The sequence below is a fragment of the Lepisma saccharinum genome, chromosome 15 (genome assembly GCF_977018435.1).
Source record: "Lepisma saccharinum chromosome 15, izLepSacc3.1, whole genome shotgun sequence".
NCBI classification, from domain to species: Eukaryota; Metazoa; Arthropoda; class Insecta; order Zygentoma; family Lepismatidae; genus Lepisma; species Lepisma saccharinum.
In genome coordinates, this window is record NC_139243.1 from 72176549 (window position 1) to 72199735 (window position 23187).

Sequence of the window (23187 nt, forward strand, 5' to 3'; positions counted from 1 at the left end):
GTTCCCGTCGTTTCAGAAGTCGTTGAAGCAACTGCCGAGGTGTTTTACGTCCTCAGCGCTTGTACCAAGTCTGCCGCGAGAGGCAGCACTGGTCACTGAGCCATCGAGGACGAACGGCCTCTGATGGCGGAAAATTAAACTAATATTTTACGTGAAATTTTCCCAATATGTAGCGTTTGTGATATGTGGATATAAAAACGTTACAAATTCCCCCAGACTCCCAAAAAAAAAAATATGCACACCCCAAAATCCAAAAGGAAACAAAAAAAATACACTGAATAACCTAAACAATATATAAAAACATTGTTGCAATTAATACCAAGTTCTTTCAGGAAGGATCTAGTCCCCCTTAATTGATCCACACTCAAAATTCACAGGCCTAAAACTTTTAGGTTACCAATTTTGAAAAATAGTCACTGAAAGGTTCATAATGATGCATATAAGCATATGGCACATGAGAAGACGCATGTCGACGACAAAAAGCACCTTACACCGTGTTCGCCTCCCGGTCGAACACCTAGATGTAACACTCTGCACGACAAAACTGTAGAGTAACAGCACACCTTGCCTCTTTTGCCGTAACCAAGGTAATCCGTACACATGAAGATGGAAGGAAAAAACTCGTAACCGTAACGCTGTAGAAGGTTGGCGGTTCCATTAAGTTTCAGGTAGCACACACATATCCTCGTAGAGTAAAAACATAGAAAGAAAAAAAGGAACGCAATCAAAATCGAGATAAAGAAAGAAAGAAGAAGGAAGAAATAGGAAAGTTGAGGAGGAGGTCACTACTGGAAGGAACAAGGAGATAGCGTTATTACAACAGTACGGAGAATTAGGAGTTACCATAGGTCATAACAAGTAACAAATTTCATTCGAGAGAGCATGACTTCTCTCGTACATAGAAAACACACCAAAATAACATCAACACACTTAATTCAATATCAAAGGTTATACAAGACACGTAGAGATATATATAGGTCCACTATATTATTAACCAAAGATTATATACACATATATATAGATACACCTGTCTCCAGTAACCCTTTATAAGGAAGGTACAAAAATAAGAGAATAGACTAAGCATAATTAAGCATAAGGGTCCATTTTAACATGTGGCTGGAGAGGACTAAAGTTGCTGAGCAACAGAAATTTACCGAAAGGGCAAATAGTTTTGATAGTGGGGTAACTATGACGAACGCGCGTGCTGATCGTGACCCCCAGAATATGAAGAATTGGGGCGACGACGACATGTGGAAATCTGATGACCCCTCCGACGACAATACGTGCAGAAGGGAGGGGTATCCCGAGAAATAGAGCCCTGTGGGGTAAGGGAAACGTGTGCCGTTAGGTTAACTGACGAGGTCCAATGATCCATTTTACTAATTTCAAGTGAAAAAATTTCCTTTGCATGCTGAGTAAGTTCTGCAAGGGACTGAGGGTGGCCTCGAAAAAGGAGACACCCCAATGAAACATGATTAAGGTGGAGAAGGATTGTCTGTAACAAGGTATTTTCATCCCAAGACAGCGCTAAGGTGGAAGCCGAGGTGATTATATCGCAAACGAAAGGATGTAATTTTTCATCAAACCGCTGAAGGCGGGTGACATACTGATTAACCAGTAAAAGGTACTGATGAGTGGGGACAAGACAATTCCAAATTGTAGACTTAAGAGTTTTCCACGACATAGATTGAGATAAGGCTTTTCTAGAAAACCGGTGGTTCGACGAAGGGCGTTATATAATACCCACTCAAGGGGAAAATGTCCGTAACCAACAAGACGCTGTAAGGCGGCCATAAAAAGAAACAGGTTCGGCGGGTCCATGCCGTCACAAATCGGCAGAGCATCAATTGCTCTGTTAAGGTTTTTTATTTTTATATTATCTAAAGGAGATTGGGAAGGCACAAAGGAACAGGAAGGCTGCGGAACAGGGAAGGAAGGGGAAGGTGAAGATGCCATGGGGGGGATGATGTCAATAATGGTCGGTGTGGCAAAACAAATGAAGGACGCGTTGGCAACTCGGGTAATCTGTAAAAGGGTTGGGGAAAGGGATGAACTTGCAAGGGCGAAACCGGTGGAGCCGACGGTACAGAAGGGATAGTACCCCCCGAAGGTGGCACGACAGGGAAGGACAACGCCGTCTGGCAACCAGCGTCAAGAAGTTTACTGTCCTCAGGGGGAGCCATTATGCGGATACCCAACAGAATATTAAACGGGAAAAAAAAACAATTGATGAAAAGGAGGGTTCGTAAATGAAAAGGGATTACCAACAAAAGGGGAAAAAAAAATTTGCTGTGTCGAGAATAAATAAACTCCAGTAAAAATAATGTTCAAACAGCAGATCAAAATGCCCCAAGAGCCCGGTAGAAATTGTGTGGCACTATAAACCACTATTTAATATATCACGTATAAGGTGAGTTGTAAAGAAAAAAGGCAATTTGCTCAAGGTTAGGGGGGGAATAATTTGGGGGAAAAAATTTTGGGAGGTTGTATGATAACAATAGTAATGTTACTATAAGGGATCAAATGAAACCATGCTCTGCTACCAAATTTTGTAATGGTATAGTGGGGTTAAGCCACGACCGCGCGAGATGTTTAAGAGGAAGCGGCTGTGCGACGATCGCAACTTCAAGGATAGAACAAAAACCCACACTATATATCACAAATACCTTTTTTGTGTCGCCCTTCTCGCACGACAACGCAGGAGTCTACAAGCAGCGTCGACGAGAAGCGCGAGACAAAGCCCTGTAATAAATGTACACCCTATATATATATGTATATAACGCACACACAAAATTATAGGGTCCGTCAACGAATAACACTCTGTGCCTTCTCCGTTGAATTCATTCACAATCTCAATTACTATATATATATCATTCAATCTTATCCTTTGGTCTTGCCCTCATGTAAATACAATATTACTCAATAGTACCATTGGTACAGATCTATCGTTGCCACGTGATGCGTATCTCGTGCGCGTTTATATCTGTTGCCGCACGATAGTTTTGTGGTAAGACAAAATTTGCTATTTGCTACATTCAATCATCGACAACGTATTGCATTGCACAAATATCATGTATTTCAGAAACAACAATCAAACAGGTAAAATTGCCCAATATCAACAGGGTAAACATAAGCCCAATACTAGTTTCACAACAGACGTGCGTCCACGTCGAATTTCCAAAAAACACGTCCTGCGTGTATAAATTTAATTGACTTCAACCATTCACTTCATTAACAACACGTATTCAGTATACTGACCTTTCCCTCGGCCCATTCAAACATTAAAGATTTAACAATTACAATACATCATAGCCCGTATGTTCACTACAAGCAAGTTTTTCCTTTTGCATCACACTGTTTTTACTTTTACATTAACAAGTTTTTGCATTTTAACAACATTACCCCCAATTCTCCTGATTCTTAATGCTACCGTGGAAAAGGGTGCAAAAGTGCAATTGGAACAAACGTCCCGAATCAATTAACAAGGGGGGGGGCAAAAGAAGGTTCGTAATTTAGCGTTAGCGACGAGGACTTCAACTCGACGCCCCTTTGTGACCACCAGCCTACTATCAAGTAAGAATCAATCTGTTCCGTTCCCACTGATTTTGACGTATATTTATCTTTCATTAATTTTACTTAAAGCGTTCAAGACGTCCAAAAGGCGACGCGCAACAAAAAGGTGAGAAAGGGTGAGGACGACCAGAATGCAATAAAAGTTTTATGCGCGATGCTTACGCGTGGTTAAAGAGAAATACGACGTGGAACTTCGGCACAAAGATGTTAAGTTCATTATCACAGCAGAGAGAATTTACGTACCTACGTCAAACAAACTTCGGCCTCAGAGTCCTCGTAAGACCGCTGCCCTATTTAAGTCCTTGTCCTCTTTGATATCGACCCATTCCTCAAAGGGCAAACTGGGAGAACTTCCGTCCGTAGGTGCAGCACGATGGGCACGTCTCTCGCTGGCTAAGTTCGCGTTCCCGTCGTTTCAGAAGTCGTTGAAGCAACTGCCGAGGTGTTTTACGTCCTCAGCGCTTGTACCAAGTCTGCCGCGAGAGGCAGCACTGGTCACTGAGCCATCGAGGACGAACGGCCTCTGATGGCGGAAAATTAAACTAATATTTTACGTGAAATTTTCCCAATATGTAGCGTTTGTGATATGTGGATATAAAAACGTTACAAATTCCCCCAGACTCCCAAAAAAAAAAATATGCACACCCCAAAATCCAAAAGGAAACAAAAAAAATACACTGAATAACCTAAACAATATATAAAAACATTGTTGCAATTAATACCAAGTTCTTTCAGGAAGGATCTAGTCCCCCTTAATTGATCCACACTCAAAATTCACAGGCCTAAAACTTTTAGGTTACCAATTTTGAAAAATAGTCACTGAAAGGTTCATAATGATGCATATAAGCATATGGCACATGAGAAGACGCATGTCGACGACAAAAAGCACCTTACACCGTGTTCGCCTCCCGGTCGAACACCTAGATGTAACACTCTGCACGACAAAACTGTAGAGTAACAGCACACCTTGCCTCTTTTGCCGTAACCAAGGTAATCCGTACACATGAAGATGGAAGGAAAAAACTCGTAACCGTAACGCTGTAGAAGGTTGGCGGTTCCATTAAGTTTCAGGTAGCACACACATATCCTCGTAGAGTAAAAACATAGAAAGAAAAAAAGGAACGCAATCAAAATCGAGATAAAGAAAGAAAGAAGAAGGAAGAAATAGGAAAGTTGAGGAGGAGGTCACTACTGGAAGGAACAAGGAGATAGCGTTATTACAACAGTACGGAGAATTAGGAGTTACCATAGGTCATAACAAGTAACAAATTTCATTCGAGAGAGCATGACTTCTCTCGTACATAGAAAACACACCAAAATAACATCAACACACTTAATTCAATATCAAAGGTTATACAAGACACGTAGAGATATATATAGGTCCACTATATTATTAACCAAAGATTATATACACATATATATAGATACACCTGTCTCCAGTAACCCTTTATAAGGAAGGTACAAAAATAAGAGAATAGACTAAGCATAATTAAGCATAAGGGTCCATTTTAACATGTGGCTGGAGAGGACTAAAGTTGCTGAGCAACAGAAATTTACCGAAAGGGCAAATAGTTTTGATAGTGGGGTAACTATGACGAACGCGCGTGCTGATCGTGACCCCCAGAATATGAAGAATTGGGGCGACGACGACATGTGGAAATCTGATGACCCCTCCGACGACAATACGTGCAGAAGGGAGGGGTATCCCGAGAAATAGAGCCCTGTGGGGTAAGGGAAACGTGTGCCGTTAGGTTAACTGACGAGGTCCAATGATCCATTTTACTAATTTCAAGTGAAAAAATTTCCTTTGCATGCTGAGTAAGTTCTGCAAGGGACTGAGGGTGGCCTCGAAAAAGGAGACACCCCAATGAAACATGATTAAGGTGGAGAAGGATTGTCTGTAACAAGGTATTTTCATCCCAAGACAGCGCTAAGGTGGAAGCCGAGGTGATTATATCGCAAACGAAAGGATGTAATTTTTCATCAAACCGCTGAAGGCGGGTGACATACTGATTAACCAGTAAAAGGTACTGATGAGTGGGGACAAGACAATTCCAAATTGTAGACTTAAGAGTTTTCCACGACATAGATTGAGATAAGGCTTTTCTAGAAAAGTATTTTCTAGAAAACCGGTGGTTCGACGAAGGGCGTTATATAATACCCACTCAAGGGGAAAATGTCCGTAACCAACAAGACGCTGTAAGGCGGCCATAAAAAGAAACAGGTTCGGCGGGTCCATGCCGTCACAAATCGGCAGAGCATCAATTGCTCTGTTAAGGTTTTTTATTTTTATATTATCTAAAGGAGATTGGGAAGGCACAAAGGAACAGGAAGGCTGCGGAACAGGGAAGGAAGGGGAAGGTGAAGATGCCATGGGGGGGATGATGTCAATAATGGTCGGTGTGGCAAAACAAATGAAGGACGCGTTGGCAACTCGGGTAATCTGTAAAAGGGTTGGGGAAAGGGATGAACTTGCAAGGGCGAAACCGGTGGAGCCGACGGTACAGAAGGGATAGTACCCCCCGAAGGTGGCACGACAGGGAAGGACAACGCCGTCTGGCAACCAGCGTCAAGAAGTTTACTGTCCTCAGGGGGAGCCATTATGCGGATACCCAACAGAATATTAAACGGGAAAAAAAAACAATTGATGAAAAGGAGGGTTCGTAAATGAAAAGGGATTACCAACAAAAGGGGGAAAAAAAATTTGCTGTGTCGAGAATAAATAAACTCCAGTAAAAATAATGTTCAAACAGCAGATCAAAATGCCCCAAGAGCCCGGTAGAAATTGTGTGGCACTATAAACCACTATTTAATATATCACGTATAAGGTGAGTTGTAAAGAAAAAAGGCAATTTGCTCAAGGTTAGGGGGGGAATAATTGGGGGGAAAAAATTTTGGGAGGTTGTATGATAACAATAGTAATGTTACTATAAGGGATCAAATGAAACCATGCTCTGCTACCAAATTTTGTAATGGTATAGTGGGGTTAAGCCACGACCGCGCGAGATGTTTAAGAGGAAGCGGCTGTGCGACGATCGCAACTTCAAGGATAGAACAAAAACCCACACTATATATCACAAATACCTTTTTTGTGTCGCCCTTCTCGCACGACAACGCAGGAGTCTACAAGCAGCGTCGACGAGAAGCGCGAGACAAAGCCCTGTAATAAATGTACACCCTATATATATATGTATATAACGCACACACAAAATTATAGGGTCCGTCAACGAATAACACTCTGTGCCTTCTCCGTTGAATTCATTCACAATCTCAATTACTATATATATATCATTCAATCTTATCCTTTGGTCTTGCCCTCATGTAAATACAATATTACTCAATAGTACCATTGGTACAGATCTATCGTTGCCACGTGATGCGTATCTCGTGCGCGTTTATATCTGTTGCCGCACGATAGTTTTGTGGTAAGACAAAATTTGCTATTTGCTACATTCAATCATCGACAACGTATTGCATTGCACAAATATCATGTATTTCAGAAACAACAATCAAACAGGTAAAATTGCCCAATATCAACAGGGTAAACATAAGCCCAATACTAGTTTCACAACAGACGTGCGTCCACGTCGAATTTCCAAAAAACACGTCCTGCGTGTATAAATTTAATTGACTTCAACCATTCACTTCATTAACAACACGTATTCAGTATACTGACCTTTCCCTCGGCCCATTCAAACATTAAAGATTTAACAATTACAATACATCATAGCCCGTATGTTCACTACAAGCAAAATTTTCCTTTTGCATCACACTGTTTTTACTTTTACATTAACAAGTTTTTGCATTTTAACAACATTACCCCCAATTCTCCTGATTCTTAATGCTACCGTGGAAAAGGGTGCAAAAGTGCAATTGGAACAAACGTCCCGAATCAATTAACAAGGGGGGGGGCAAAAGAAGGTTCGTAATTTAGCGTTAGCGACGAGGACTTCAACTCGACGCCCCTTTGTGACCACCAGCCTACTATCAAGTAAGAATCAATCTGTTCCGTTCCCACTGATTTTGACGTATATTTATCTTTCATTAATTTTACTTAAAGCGTTCAAGACGTCCAAAAGGCGACGCGCAACAAAAAGGTGAGAAAGGGTGAGGACGACCAGAATGCAATAAAAGTTTTATGCGCGATGCTTACGCGTGGTTAAAGAGAAATACGACGTGGAACTTCGGCACAAAGATGTTAAGTTCATTATCACAGCAGAGAGAATTTACGTACCTACGTCAAACAAACTTCGGCCTCAGAGTCCTCGTAAGGCCGCTGCCCTATTTAAGTCCTTGTCCACTTTGATATCGACCCATTCCTCAAAGGGCAAACTGGGAGAACTTCCGTCCGTAGGTGCAGCACGCTGGGCACGTCTCTCGCTGGCTAAGTTCGCGTTCCCGTCGTTTCAGAAGTCGTTGAAGCAACTGCGAGGTGTTTTACGTCCTCAGCGCTTGTACCAAGTCTGCCGCGAGAGGCAGCACTGGTCACTGAGCCATCGAGGACGAACGGCCTCTGATGGCGGAAAATTAAACTAATATTTTACGTGAAATTTTCCCAATATGTAGCGTTTGTGATTTGTGGATATAAAAACGTTACAGTCACTAATTGCAGCAAGATGCCAGCAAAACCAGACATTGAACAGTCATTGAAGCAGTTGGAATCTCGACTAGGAGATGTATTGCAGCAGCAGCTATCTACCTTTGCATCCCAGATTACTGGCTTGCAAGAAAATGTTGCTTCCATGCAAGAGAACGTCGCGGCGAGGGATGAAAAGATGGATTCTCGGCTGTCGTCGTTGGGTTCGAAATTTTCTGAAGTAGAAAAAACTGTTACAAGGAAAATAAGGTTAGTAGAAGACTGTGTTGCTAACGTGATGGAAAACGTGCTAAAAAACTAGATCAATTTGAATCTAACTTTAATGACGAATTTGTTCGTCTTCAAGCGAAGGTTGAGAAAAGAGTTACTGATTTGTGTGTTCAAACTCGTGAGTCTTTAAGTGATGTAAAGAATAATTTTGAGTCTTTTCGTTATCAGTTAGAAACAAAAATTGACGAGGTTGCAAAAAACTGCTCCGATCAAAGTAACAAGTTACAAGAAAGGTTGAATGAACACGTGAAACAGAATGATCTTGAACTTCGAGAAATAAAGTCCATTATCGGTACTGACCAATCTAGGTAGGACACTGTTGTTAATAAAGTAGGTGAATAGAATGTTAGTATTGTTCAGTTACAAGAAGAATTCTCAGAACTTTCAACAAAGACAGGTCAAACAATACAGGACCTGAGTCAAAGCGTTCATTTAGTATCAAATAAAATTGCAGGATGTGAAATTACATATAAGGGTTGTGTTCAACAAGTAACTGACATTGCGTCAAAAGTAGAAATAGTAGAAAATAAATTTGTTGACTTTGATTATCAGTTAAGAGATATTTCGAAAGACTTAAGAGCATTGTAGGTCATTGCTCAGCAACAAACTAACAAAAGTCAAGTGCAAAGCACCAGTAAACTTAGTGATTTTAATAGAAATCCTAGTAGTATTGCAAGTCATGTACGTTTTTCAAGATCTAGTCAAATAGGTGAGAGATATCCAGTAGAAAAATGTTCCAATGTTACATTTAGAAAGAAAACTACTAGTACAAAGTCTGATACTTCTAGTTCTGATACTGAAAGCTCAATAGAGTAAAAGAAAAAAACTATATAGACTTAGTCATTCTTTGAGAACAAACGGAAATGTTGTTAACAAATGAAAATCTAGTTTTAATAAAGATAGAAATGGTTATGTAGCTAATGAAACTGAATCTGAAATTAATGGAAGATTCAAGAAAAAGCATGGTGTATTAAGATACTCTGATATTGGAAGGTTGCCAAATTTCAATGCTACAAGGACAGATTATTTAGCGTTTCAGTTTTTAAAAGAAATTGAAGATAGTTTTGTAATGTAAGATTTTACAATTAAACGTTACATGAAATACATACCCATGGTCCTTAAGGGTGTTGCAAAACATTGGTTTGATCAAAACAAAGAGTTGATAGATGATTATGAAACTTTTAAAGCATTGTTTCTAAATGTGTTTGAAAGTCCATAATGGAAGAGTACTTGTTTGACAAATGTACTATGTAAGAAATTTTCCAAGGAGAGTAAACAAAGTTTGTTAGGTTATTTCTGGTCACAAGTAAATGTGTTAAATGTAGTTCAAACTGAAATAGTTTCAAGACATGAAGCTTTTTATAATTAGTGTGATGTAGTTTCAAAGCCATCCAGTAGGTTTGTTAGGCAAGTAAATATAAGAAAGTTTGATGGCAATGTTGAACCAAATACATCCAGAAATGTAAATAATAGTGCAAGAAATGTTGGTAACAACAATCGTGATAGATTTAATTCCTATAGAAGGTATAACAACAATACAGATTATCAATCTGGAAATAATACTGTAAGCAATAGATCTCTGAATAATTTCAATGATTACCAAGGAGGTTACAGAAATGAAAATTATAGTAGATTTAATGATAGAAATAGATATAATCCATATAATAGGTTTAATCAGAGGAAACCTCTGATGCGAACAAGTAGTACTAATACTGAATTTGAAGAAAATACTGATGTAGTACATGCAGTAAATTTTCCAAATAGGAATAATAGAGAAAATTCTTCTTTGAGAGCTGAAGCTTCTACATTTTTGCCTCATGAAAGTTTAAACTGAATTGTGAGCCTATTACTATGGCGACACAGGGTACAATAGGTGAAGATAATGCTATTGTGTCATACCAACACAAGATACAAGATTTTGACAGTAGTGATGAAACTTTATTGAAAACCACTAACATAAATTCAGAGTGTAGACCTAAGCTTAACACTTATGTACATATTTGCCAAGTAGATGTTGACTTTTATAATGACTTGATGATAGAAGAAGAGAAATTAAGTACAAAAAACATGAATTTGCCTATTAATGTTAGACAAAAAATAAAAGGTACATGCTTTATTAATTGTGATATTAATGGTTTAGATTGTAAATGCCTCGTAGACTCGGGTAGTGACCTGTCGTTACTCTCTGCAGATAAATGGAAAGAGATTACTCAACAAGTTACACAACCAATTTTACAACCAATAACAGACATAATACTTGTAGATTATTCTGGCAAGAAACAACAAAAGGTACTAGGCAAGATCATTGTCAATCTAAGTTTTGATGGAGAAGATATTTTAATAGAATTTGTAGTGGTAAAAAACCTAAATGTTGGAATTTTATTAGGTTTAGACTTCTTATACAATATAGGAGCCAATATTGATTTTTCATGTAATGAATTGTTATTCAAGACGGCTCAAAGTAATAAGTTGATTAAGCTTTTACCATGTGTATCTGAAGAAGTAGATGGTATATTTCAAGACTGTTTGAATGTTGGATTAAATAAAAATGTATCAGAAATGGTTGCCAATACTACAGATTTGAGAAACAAGGTAGATCATTCAGAAATCTTGTCAATAGAAGAAAAGAAGCAATTGTTTAACTTGGTTGTAGATTTTCAAGTTTTATTTGATGAAAAACCAGGTGTGTGTAATGTATATGAACATAACATTGAACTAGATGCTCAAGAACCATTAGTAAGTAAGCCTTACCCTATTCCTTACCAATATAGAAAGTATGTAAGAGATTATTGAAAAATTGTTAGAATGGGATATAATTGAAATTTGTGAATCTCCATATTTAAATCAATTAGTTGTAGTACCTAAATCTTCTGGAGCTATAAGAGTGTGTACAGACTTTAGGCTTATAAACTTACATAAAAAAAAACATCCAATTACGTCCAATAAATATTGAACTTGCTTTAAGAGGATTTAAGAATAAACCTTATGTTTCAGTCATAGACATGTCCGCTGAATTCATCAGATACTTCTTACAGAAAAGTCTAGGCCTTCCACGGCGTTTGCTTTTGAAGGAAAACAATTTCAAGTCAAGAGATTGGTTTTTGGTACATGTAACGAGCTTTTACAATGGGTATGTCTAAAGTTCTAGGTAACATCTTAAGTGACTCTGTTATCATATATGTAGATGATTTGTGTATACATAGTGAAAGTTTTGAAAAACATTTGCAAGCTCTGAGAGAAGTATTTGAAAAGCTTAGGCAGGCTGGAATGACAATAAAGTTGAAAAAGACATTCTTCTGGTAAGAAGAACTATTGTATTTAGGACATATCATAGATAAAGATGGTATCAGTATGAATCCTGATAGAGTTAAGGCAATAGCGGAATTACAACCTCCTAAAGATGTTAAAAGTCTTCAAAAAATCATTGGATGTTTTACATGGTTAAGGAAGTTTATTCCAAATTTTTCGAATTTACGTTCACCCTTGTATGAGTTGCTGAAAAAAGGGAAAAATGGCACTTGGGAGACAAAGAACAATCTAGTTTCGATTTTTTAAAAGAAGCAATTGTACAGGATGTCAAGGTTTATCCTCCAGACTTTGAAAACAGATTTTACATTCAAACAGATTCATCTTCTGTTGGTCATGGTGGTTACTTATACCAAATTATTAATGGTGAAAAACATGTAATATCATACATGAGTAGAACTCTTAAGGATTATGAGTCACGCTATACAATTAGTGAATTAGAATGCCTTAGTATTCTTTTTTGTATTGATAAATGCAAGGAATATCTCCTAGGTAACAGATTTACTATTGTATGTGATCATCGTTGCCTAATCTGGCTTCGACATGCAAAAAATTGGAATTCACGTCTTTTGCGATGGTCTTTACAACTCCAAAATTATGACTTTCAAGTGGAGTACTGCAGAGGAAAAGATAATTTGTTAGTGGGTTTTCTTTCTAGGAATTTTCGAGATCAAAGTACTCAATACATGCATGTAAATGTAGTAGATTAATTAAGGAATGATGTTATTAAAATACCAAAAGAAGTTGTTATGGATGAACAATAGAAAGATTTGATTTTTAAACCAATCATTGATTATTTATCTGGAACCATAACTATAGTTACTTTAGAGCCTAGATCAAGAAACTGGAAAATGTATTTTAAGTTACAAGATGGAATTTTGTTGTATCATACATGAGTAGAACTCTCAAGGATTATGAGTCACGCTATACAATTAGTGAATTAGAATGCCTTAGTATTCTTTTTTGTATTGATAAATGCAAGGAATATCTCCTAGGTAACAGATTTAGTATTGTATGTTATCATCGTTGCCTAATCTGGCTTCGACATGCAAAAAATTGGAATTTACGTCTTTTGCGATGGTCTTTACAACTCCAAAATTATGACTTTCAAGTGGAGTACTGCAGAGGAAAACATAATTTGTTAGCGGATTTTCTTTCTAGAAATTTTCAAGATCAAAGTACTCAATACTGGCATGTAAATGTAGTAGATTTTTTAAGGAATGATGTTATTAATATACCAAAAGAAGTTGTTATGGATGAACAAAAGAAAGATTTGATTTTTAAACCAATCATTGATTATTTATCTGGAACCATAACTATAGGTACTTAAGAGCCTAAATCAAGAAACTGGAAAAAGTATTATAAGTTACAAGATGGAATTTTGTTGCATCGTGATTTTCATTTCATTAATCATTATAAGTTGTGTATACCTATATCTTTAGTTCTAATACTTTTAAGATCATATCATGACAACATGGGTCATTTTGGAGCAGACAAAATGCTCAGAAGAATGAATAAAATATTTTATTGGTCTGCAATGAGAAAATATGTCCAGAAATATGTTAAGAATTGTGAGGTATGTCAAGGAACCAAAGCTGACAGACATACATGTAAAAATGTATTTTCATTTCATGCTTCTTCTTCGGATGGTGTTGTTTTATTTTTTTGAGGTGCAAGGGACACTTAAAAGACCTAAGCTTAACTTTTATGTACATATTTGCCAAGTTGATGTTGACTTTTATAATGACTTGATGATAGAAGAAGAGAAATTCAGTACAAAAAACATGAATTTGCCTATTAATGTTAGACAAAAAATAAAAGGTACATGCTTCATTAATTGTGAAATTAATGGTTTAGATTATAAATGCCTCGTAGGCTCTTGTAGTGAACTTTCGTTACTCTCTGCAGATAAATGGAAAGAGATTACTCAAGAAGTTACACTAACAATTTTACAACCAGTAACAGACATAATACTTGTAGATTATTCTGGCAAGAAACAACAAAAGGTATTAGGCAAGATCATTGTCAATCTAAGTTTTGATGGAGAAGATATTTAAATAGAATTTGTAGTGGTAAAAAACCTAAATGTTGGAATTTTATTAGGTTTAGGCTTCTTATACAATATGGGAGCCAATATTGAATTTTCATGTAATGAATTGTTATTCAAGACGGCTCAAGGTAATAAGTTGATTAAGCTTTTACCATGTGTATCTGAAGAAGTAGATGATATATTTCAAGAATGTTTGAATGTTGGATTAAATAAAAATGTATCAGAAATGGTTGCCAATACTACAGATTTGAGAAACAAGGAAGATCAGCAGAAATATTGTCAATAGAAGAAAAGGAACAATTGTTTAATTTGGTTGTAGAGTTTAAAGATTTATTTGATGAAAAACCAGGGGTGTGTAATGTGTATATGAACATAACATTGAACTAGATACTCAAGAACTATTAGTAAGTAAGCCTTACCCTATTCCTTACCAATATAGAAAGTATGTGAGAGATTATATTGAAAAATTGTTAGAATGGGATATAATTGAAATTTGTGAATCTCCAAATTTAAATCAATTAGTTGTAGTACCTAAATCTTCTGGAGCTATAAGAGTGTGTACAGACTTTAGGCTTATAAACTTACATAAAAAAACCATCCAATTACGTCCAATAAATATTGAACTTGCTTTAATAGGATTTAAGAATAAACCTTATGTTTCAGTCATAGACATGTCCGCTGGATTTCATCAGATACTTCTTACAGAAAAGTCTAGGCCTTCCACGACGTTTGCTTTTGAAGGAAAACAATTTCATTTCAAGAGATTGGTTTTTGGTACATGTAAGGGTGTCCAAGCTTTTACAATGGCTATGTCTAAAGTTTTAATTGACACTTTAAGTGACTCTGTTATCATATATGTAGATGATTTGTGTATACGTAGTGAAAGTTTTGAAAAAACATTTGCATGATCTGAGAGAAGTATTTAAAAAGCTTAGGCAGGCTGGAATGACCATAAAGTTGAAAAAGACATTTTTCTGCAAAGAGAAACTATTGTATTTAGGACATATCATAGATAAAGATGGTATCAGTATGAATCCTGATAGAGTTAAGGCAATAGTGGAATTACAACCTCCTAAAGATGTTAAAAGTCTTCAAAAATCATTGGATGTTTTACTTGGTTAAGGAAGTTTATTCCTAATATTTCAAATTTATGTTCACCTTTGTAGGAGTTGCTGAAAAAAGGGAAGAAATGGCACTGGGGAGACAAAGAACAATCTATTTTCGATTTGTTAAAAGAAGCAACAGGATGTCAAGGTTTATCATCCAGACTTTGAAAACATATTTTACATTCAAACAGATTCATCTTCTGTTTTTCATGGTGGTAACTTATACCAAATTATTAATGGTGAAAAGCATGTAATATCATACATGAGTAGAACTCTTAAGGATTATGAGTCACGCTATACAATTAGTGAATTAGAATGCCTTAGTATTATTTTTTGTATTGATAAATGCAAGGAATATCTCCTAGGTAACAGATTTACTATTGTATGTGATCATCGTTGCCTAATCTGGCTTCGACATGCAAAAAATTGGAATTCGCGTTTTTTGCGATGGTCTTTACAACTCCAAAATTATGACTTTCAAGTGGAGTACTGCAGAGGAAATGATAATTTGTTAGCGGATTTTCTTTCTAGAAATTTTCAAGATCAAAGTACTCAATACTGGCATGTAAATGTAGTAGATTTTTTAAGGAATGATGTTATTAATATACCAAAAGAAGTTGTTATAGATGAACAAAAGAAAGATTTTATTTTTAAACCAATCATTGATTATTTATCTGGAAACAAAATTATATAGAACCTAGATCAAGAAACTGGAAAAAGTATTTTAAGTTACAGGATGGAATTTTGTTGTATCGTGATTTTCATTTCATTAATCATTATAAGTTGTGTATACCTATATCTTTAGTTCCAATACTTTTAAGGTCATATCATGACAACATGGGTCATTTTGGAGCAGACAAAATGCTCAGAAGAATGACTAAAATATTTTATTTGTCTGCAATGAGAAAAGATGTCCAGAAATATGTTAAGAATTGAGAGGTATGTCAAAGAACCAAAGCTGACAGACATCCATCTAAAAATGTATTTTCGTTTCACGATTCTTCTTCGAATGGTGTTATTTTATTTTTTGACGTGCAAGGGCCACTTGTCAGGAGCAAGTGTGGCAAGAAATATTTGTTGACAATTCAAGATTTAAAAACAAGATATCTTTTTGTTTATCCTATTCGTAATTGTAATACAGATAGTATTTTAAGATGTTTGAAAGAAGGATACATCAGACATATGCTTATTCCAGATGGTATTTTTTCTGATAATTCTACAACATTGATGATAGAAGAAGAGAAATTCAGTACAAAAAACATGAATTTAGCTATTAATGTTAGACAAAAAATAAAAGGTACATGCTTTATTAATTGTGAAATTAATGGTTTAGATTATAAATGCCTCGTAGACTCGGGTAGTGAACTCTCGTTACTCTCTGCAGAAAAATGGAAAGAGATTACTCAAGAAGTTACACGACCAATTTTACAACCAATAACAGACATAATACTTGTAGATTATTCTGGCAAGAATCAACAAAAGGTATTAGGCAAGATCATTGTCATCTAAGTTTTGATGGAGAAGGTATTTTAATAGAATTTGTAGTGGTAAAGAACCTAAATGTTGGAATTTTATTAGGTTTAGACTTCTTATACAATATGGGAACAAATATTGATTTTTCATGTAATGAATTGTTATTCAAGACTGCTCAAGGTAATAAGTTGATTAAGCTTTTACCATGTGTATCTGAAGAAGTAGATGATATATTTCAAGAATGTTTGAATGTTGGATTAAATAAAAATGTATCAGAAATGGTTGCCAATACTACAGATTTGAGAAACAAGGTAGATCAGGCAGAAATCTTGTCAATAGAAGAAAAGAAGCAATTGTTTAATTTGGTTGTAGAGTTTAAAGATTTATTTGATGAAAAACCAGGTGTGTGTAATGTATATGAACATAACATTGAACTAGATACTCAAGAACCATTAGTAAGTAAGCCTTACCCTATTCCTTACCAATATAGAAAGTATGTGAGAGATTATATTGAAATATTGTTAGAATGTGATATAATTGAAATTTGTGAATCTCCATGTTTAAATCTCTTAGTTGTAGTACCTAAATCTTCTGGAGGTATAAGAGTGTGTACAGACTTTAGGCTTATAAAGTTACATAAAAACCATCCAATTACGTCCAATAAATATTGAACTTGCTTTAAGAGGATTTAAGAATAAACCTTATGTTTCAGTCATAGACATGTCCGCTGGATTTCATCAGATACTTCTTACAGAAAAGTCTAGGCCTTCCACGGCGTTTGCTTTTGATGGAAAACAATTTCATTTCAAGACATTGATTTTTGGTACATGTAACGGTGTCCAAGCTTTTACAATGGCTATGTCTAAAGTTTTAATTGACACTTTAAGTGACTCTGTTATCATATATGTAGATGATTTGTGTATACGTAGTGAAAGTTTTGAAAAACTTTGCAATGAGAAAAGATGTGCTGAAATATGTTAAGAATTGTGAGGTATGTCTAAGAACCAAAGTTGACAGACATCCATTCAAAAATGTATTTTCATTTCACGATTCTTCTTCGAATGGTGTTATTTTATTTTTTGACGTGCAAGGGCCACTTGTCAGGAGCAAGTGTGGCAAGATATATTTGTTGACAATTCAAGATTTAAGAACAAGATATCTTTTTGTTTATCCTATTCGTAATTGTAATACAGATAGTATTTTAAGATGGTTGAAAGAAGCATGCATCAAACATATGGGTATTCCAGATTGTATTGTTTCTGATAATGCTACAACATTCCATTCAAAGAAATATGTGGATACATTAAGTTCTCTAGGTATTAAAGTAATGTCTACTCCAAATTATCATGCAAGTTCTAATTTAGTAGAAAGGGTACATGCACAATTGAATAGAATGATGCGTATGTGTTGTTCAGAAAGTCAGGAAGACTGGCCAAAATATATAGATCTTATTGTTCATTTAATCAATCATAGTGTCCATTCCAATTTAGGATATGCACCAGTGGAATTAATGTTCAATCGTAAGTTAGATGCCAGTGTAGTAAATTATTTTAATATTCCCCAGACAGAAGAAAAGATTTTCTGATGATAAACTTTTTTTCAGACACTTTGCAGGATATAAATAAGAGAAAAATGAGAAACTTGAGACATAATGTAACACAATTAAGATGAAATCAAAATTCATGATTTGGTATTTCTCAAAACACATTATCTCAGTAGTCTTGTTGACAAGAGGATTAGAAAATATTGTAATGTATATGAAGGTCCATATTATGTTTTTAAGGAACTCAGAAAAGGTGTATTTAGTTTAATTGAATTAAGTAAAGGAAAAGTAACAGAAAACCATCATGTAGAAAACTTGAAAAAATGGAATTGTAGTGTAGAAAGAAGGAAATTTTATTTGGATGAATTTAAGAACAAATATCCTGAAGTGTGGAACCGGATAAAAATTTAAGTTGATTTCTGTTTATTCAAATATTTATTTTGAACTTTGGACTAAACTTGTTATATTTTCTTGTATATTTTGTGTATTGTAAATAATTTTTTCCTATGTCAAAAATTATTCTCTCCAGGGAGGGGGAGATATGACCATAATGTCTGTAGTACCTGTAAATTCCGCCATTGTGTGAGGGCAGCACTGCCAAATGGCATCAGCTGACCGGCGGGGTCGAGTGATTCACGTCAGACACTTGCTGTACAGACTGTGATGTACGATGTTTGTTTGCAATCCGTGTTTCGAAGGGGGCTGGCTGTTAGTACTCCGTAAAGCTGTAGTATTCGTGTACTATCTTTGCTTCTTCTTTCATTTTGTGAAATAAATCTGTTGTTCAGCATATGGGCTTTCTGTGCAGTATGGTGATAAGTGACGTTCAAAGGATTTTTTTTCAGGCTGGAATTGTAAAACTGGAAAGATTTCAAGGGGTGCAGCATATACAGTGAGATATTATGTATATATTTAGAACTTTCCATTCTTAAAATGGCGATCGTGGGTCATTTTAAAGGGGGTTTGCATTTACCACTCTCCTTTTCCTTCGAGTTCTTTACTGCTTTTATTTGAAAATGTTGATTTTCTCACGATTTCGGAAGGGGCTGTAGCTCCACCCCACCCCCAGTCCTGTGTACACCAGTGCTGTTAAACACAGAAAGGAAAATTTTAATTTCCCGACAAAAAAAAATCAGGGATTTATACAGATGTGCAAAAAACAGTGCACCTCTATTGAAGTTTTAGACGAGTAGATACGTAATTGGTTTGATATCTTAAAGTTTTTTCACGAATCTAGTGACAAGTTGTTCTCAGTTGTAGTAAAATTAGGAAAATGTGAGGTTTCGTTGTATATAAATTAAGGAAATTTAAATTTTTACTGTTCCATTACCTATGTAGATCGTGCTTTTAAATGCCTTGCAGGATTATAATTTGCTCATTACCATGAACACAGGATTAACCATTAAAATTATGACATATTAAAATCATACCTTCTTTATCCTAAAGAAAAAATGTGTTCCTAAATCTGCAACCATCTATAATACCGTATTTATTCCTTCTATCAATTCCATTTCCTTTGGATGAGATGATGTGAGGATCACCTGTCTCCCAGGGAGAATGCCCGTGAATATTTTTGTAATGGATAAAAGCATGAATAAAGTTAGCCCCAGCTAGCCACCCCCCCCCCCACCCTTCCCCAAGCGGAGCGGCAAAACTACGCCTATGATTACGAGGAACATTAAAATGCCACTGGATACCTAAGCTTAGTGCTTAGTGCACTTGAAATGGCTTCATTGTGATTAGGTTGTTTTGCAAGTCTCATGAATTCCTTTAACTTTATATTAGCCCCAACAAAGGTTGTCCCACAATCACTGTAAATATAATAATAATAATAATAATAATAATAATATATCTTTATTGAGCGGGCGAGGTTCAGCGTACGCTGTTCTCCCACCTAACCCTTGTCAGAATACAGTCTACAGTTACAAAAGGTATATATATCCAATAAGAAAAAAAGAAACAAAAGAAAAAATAAATAATAATAATAATAATAGTAAATAAGTAAGAAAGATGAAAGAAAAGCGTATGGACAATTTCAAGTCAAGTAAGAACTGTAACGATACAATTAATGAGTATATGTATACACATAAAACTACATAAAACTAAATTCTAAATACAATTTTATTTATATATATATATATATATATATATATATATATATACCGCGTGAGGCACCTAAAAGTACCACCTGAAATAGCGAAGAAACCAGAAACAGTAGCGATGTGAGGTTTCCGGGAAACAATAATATCAAATGGGGCTCGTAAATCGGAGGTATGGGGTGGGTCGAAAAATATCGACAAATGGGGCATCTGGAGCAAAGTCATATTTTTTTAAATGGAACGATACACAATAACATGCATAATATAAAAGAGCACACGCAGAGAAACACAACGCCGTTGGTCTCATACATCTACTGCACATAGGAACGAAGATATGGCCATGTGAAAATATGTAAACAAACTAACAAGTGGCCCACTTGACCGTCAGTACCACGACATGTACAAGTATGAGATGTCGGAAGCCATTGGACCAGATGAAGACAGAACGTGTTAAAGGAAGAAAAAATACAGTAGACATCGTCAGCACCATGTATTTGACAGTGTTACAGCATATTTGACAGTGTTACAGTGTTACTGACCATGACAGTATGTCGAAGAACCACTGCGTAAGAAGCGAAAACCTGTCAAAGTGTGTGTTCAAAGTGGTGGCCGTCAGCTGCGATACAGGCAACGAGGCGCCCACGCAAAGATCATCGCACATCTCGTAGGGAATGTCCCTACAGGCCGCAGTAATGCGGTGTTGCATATCCTCTGGAGTTGTGGGCACATCCCGGTAGACAATGTCTTTCAGCTTTCCCCACAGGAAATAGTCTGACGGTGTCAAATCTGGGGAACAAGCCGGCCATTTGACAGGCCCTCCACGTCCAATCCAACGATTTGGAAATGTATTTTCCACACATGCTGCAGCGCGTCTTGCACTGTGAGCTGGGCACCCGTCATGTTGGTACCACATTTCCCTCCTTGTCTGAAGTGGTATGTCCTCCAATAGTACAGGCAGTTCGTGTTGTAAATACTGTATGTATCGGTCAGCATTCAGTGTCCCACTCCATGGGCGCTGGCGTTCCACTTGGCGAAGCCAATGTGGATTTGTCACCGACCAATAGTGCATGTTCCTTAGGTTGACATTTCCATGATTGGTAAAAGTTGCCTCGTCAGTGAAGAGGATACGTGACAAATCGGGTGTGTCGAGTCGTAACATCCATGTGCAAAACCGAACACGGTCCACAAAATCATTCCCGTGAAGTTCCTGATGGAGGGAGATATGATATGGGTGAAACTTGTGTGTGTGCAGAATGCACAATACATTTCGCTGACTTATCCCAGCAATTTCACGGGAGCTAACGTGCGGATTCACAGCAACAACGGCGAGAACATTTGTTGCAATTGCCTCACCTGTAGTTGGCTTGTTCCGCACACGTGCTCGTGGTGTTATACTTCCGGTGTCTCTTAATTTAAAAAATAACTTACCAAACAGACGTCGAGATGGCTGTCGTCTGTCCGGATATCTCTCTGCGTACACACGGTAGGCTTCTGAGGCATTCTTTCGGCATTCCCCATAAATCAGGATCATGTCCGCTTTTTCTATGTTTGTGAACACCATAATCTTCGCTCTTACCACTACGACTGCTTGCTATGATCTAACACGATCTCGTGGACCTGCTATCAAAACTTGCTCTGCGTAAAGGCAGTTCTGTCAGGCACCTGAGAAGTCTTACATGCCGTGGTACTGACGGTCAAGTGGGCCACTTGTTAGTTTGTTTACATATTTTCACATGGCCATATCTTCGTTCCTATGTGCAGTAGATGCATGAGACCAACGGCGTTGTGTTTCTCTGCATGCACTCTTTTATATTATGCATGTTATTGTATATCGTTCCATTTAAAAAATATGATTTTGCTCCAGATGCCCCATTTGTCGATATTTTTCGACCCACCCCATACCTCCGATTTACGAGCCCCATTTGATATTATTGTTTCCCGCAAACCTCACATCGCTACTGTTTCTGGTTTCTTCGCTATTTCAGGTGGTACTTTTAGGTGCCTCACGCGGGTATATATATATATATATATATAGGCACACACACATGTACACGTAAATGCATATTTGTTAATGTTTGATGGTGCAACACGTGTGTTCATATTTCTGCTGTTTATATGGGATGTGAAGTATGCTTTCTTTTCCTGCCTTGTAATTGACGTTGTGAAGTTACGGAGATGCTTGTATTGTAGCCAGTCGTGTGGGTTATTTGTTCGTTTAAATTTACGTAAGGCATTTTCCCTGAGTTTCATTACTAGTTTTACATTATCTGTGATCCATTGAGTATATCTTTTACCTACCCTTGCCGTTTTGGTAGGTGCATGAATTTCAAAGACGCTGATGATTTTTGAATTAAAATAGTTTATTTTGTCTTCAATATAATGGATAGGTTTCAGCAATTCCCAATCTATGGCTTTCATATAATTTTCGAATTTGTCACTATCAAAATTAGAAAAGTCACGATATGCAACGTATTTCATCTGGTTTATGGGCTTCTCACAAACCAACGATACATATGTGAGACAGTGATCAGAGGTGCCTATAGGTTTTTCAACATTCGACCTGTGAACAAGTTCAGTATTATCTATTGCTATGAAGTCTAAGAGTGTCCTACTATTTGCTGTGATTCGAGTGGGTTTGTTGATTATTTGAGTCAGGCCAAATGTGTTAAAAATTGCTTTTAAATACATAGTGTCTTGATTCGCGTTTTAAGAAGTCACAGTTTGCGTCACCCAGCAGCAAGAAGGTGTCTACACAAGGGTATAGCTCACAGAGTAGATTATCTACAATGGAGAGTTTTGTGTACGCTATGTTTGGTGCTCTATATATAATACACACACCTATTCTTTTACTATTATTATTTACAATAATACTGATATATTCAACATCACTACCATTGTCCAAGTCATTATAACCTACAATGCGAAAGTTCAGTTCTGTTTTCATGTAAATGACAATGCCCCCTCCGGTTTTATACATCCGATCATTTTTCACGATCTGATATCCTGGTAGGTTGATAGATGCCACTGGCATGTAGGCATCAGTCCAGGTTTCAGAGATTGCGACAATATCAAAATCATGCAGTAATCTAACACACTGTAGTTCATCTATTTTTGGTACAAGAGACCGCACATTACAATGAGCGACGCGAAAATTGCCACTTGGCTGCTTT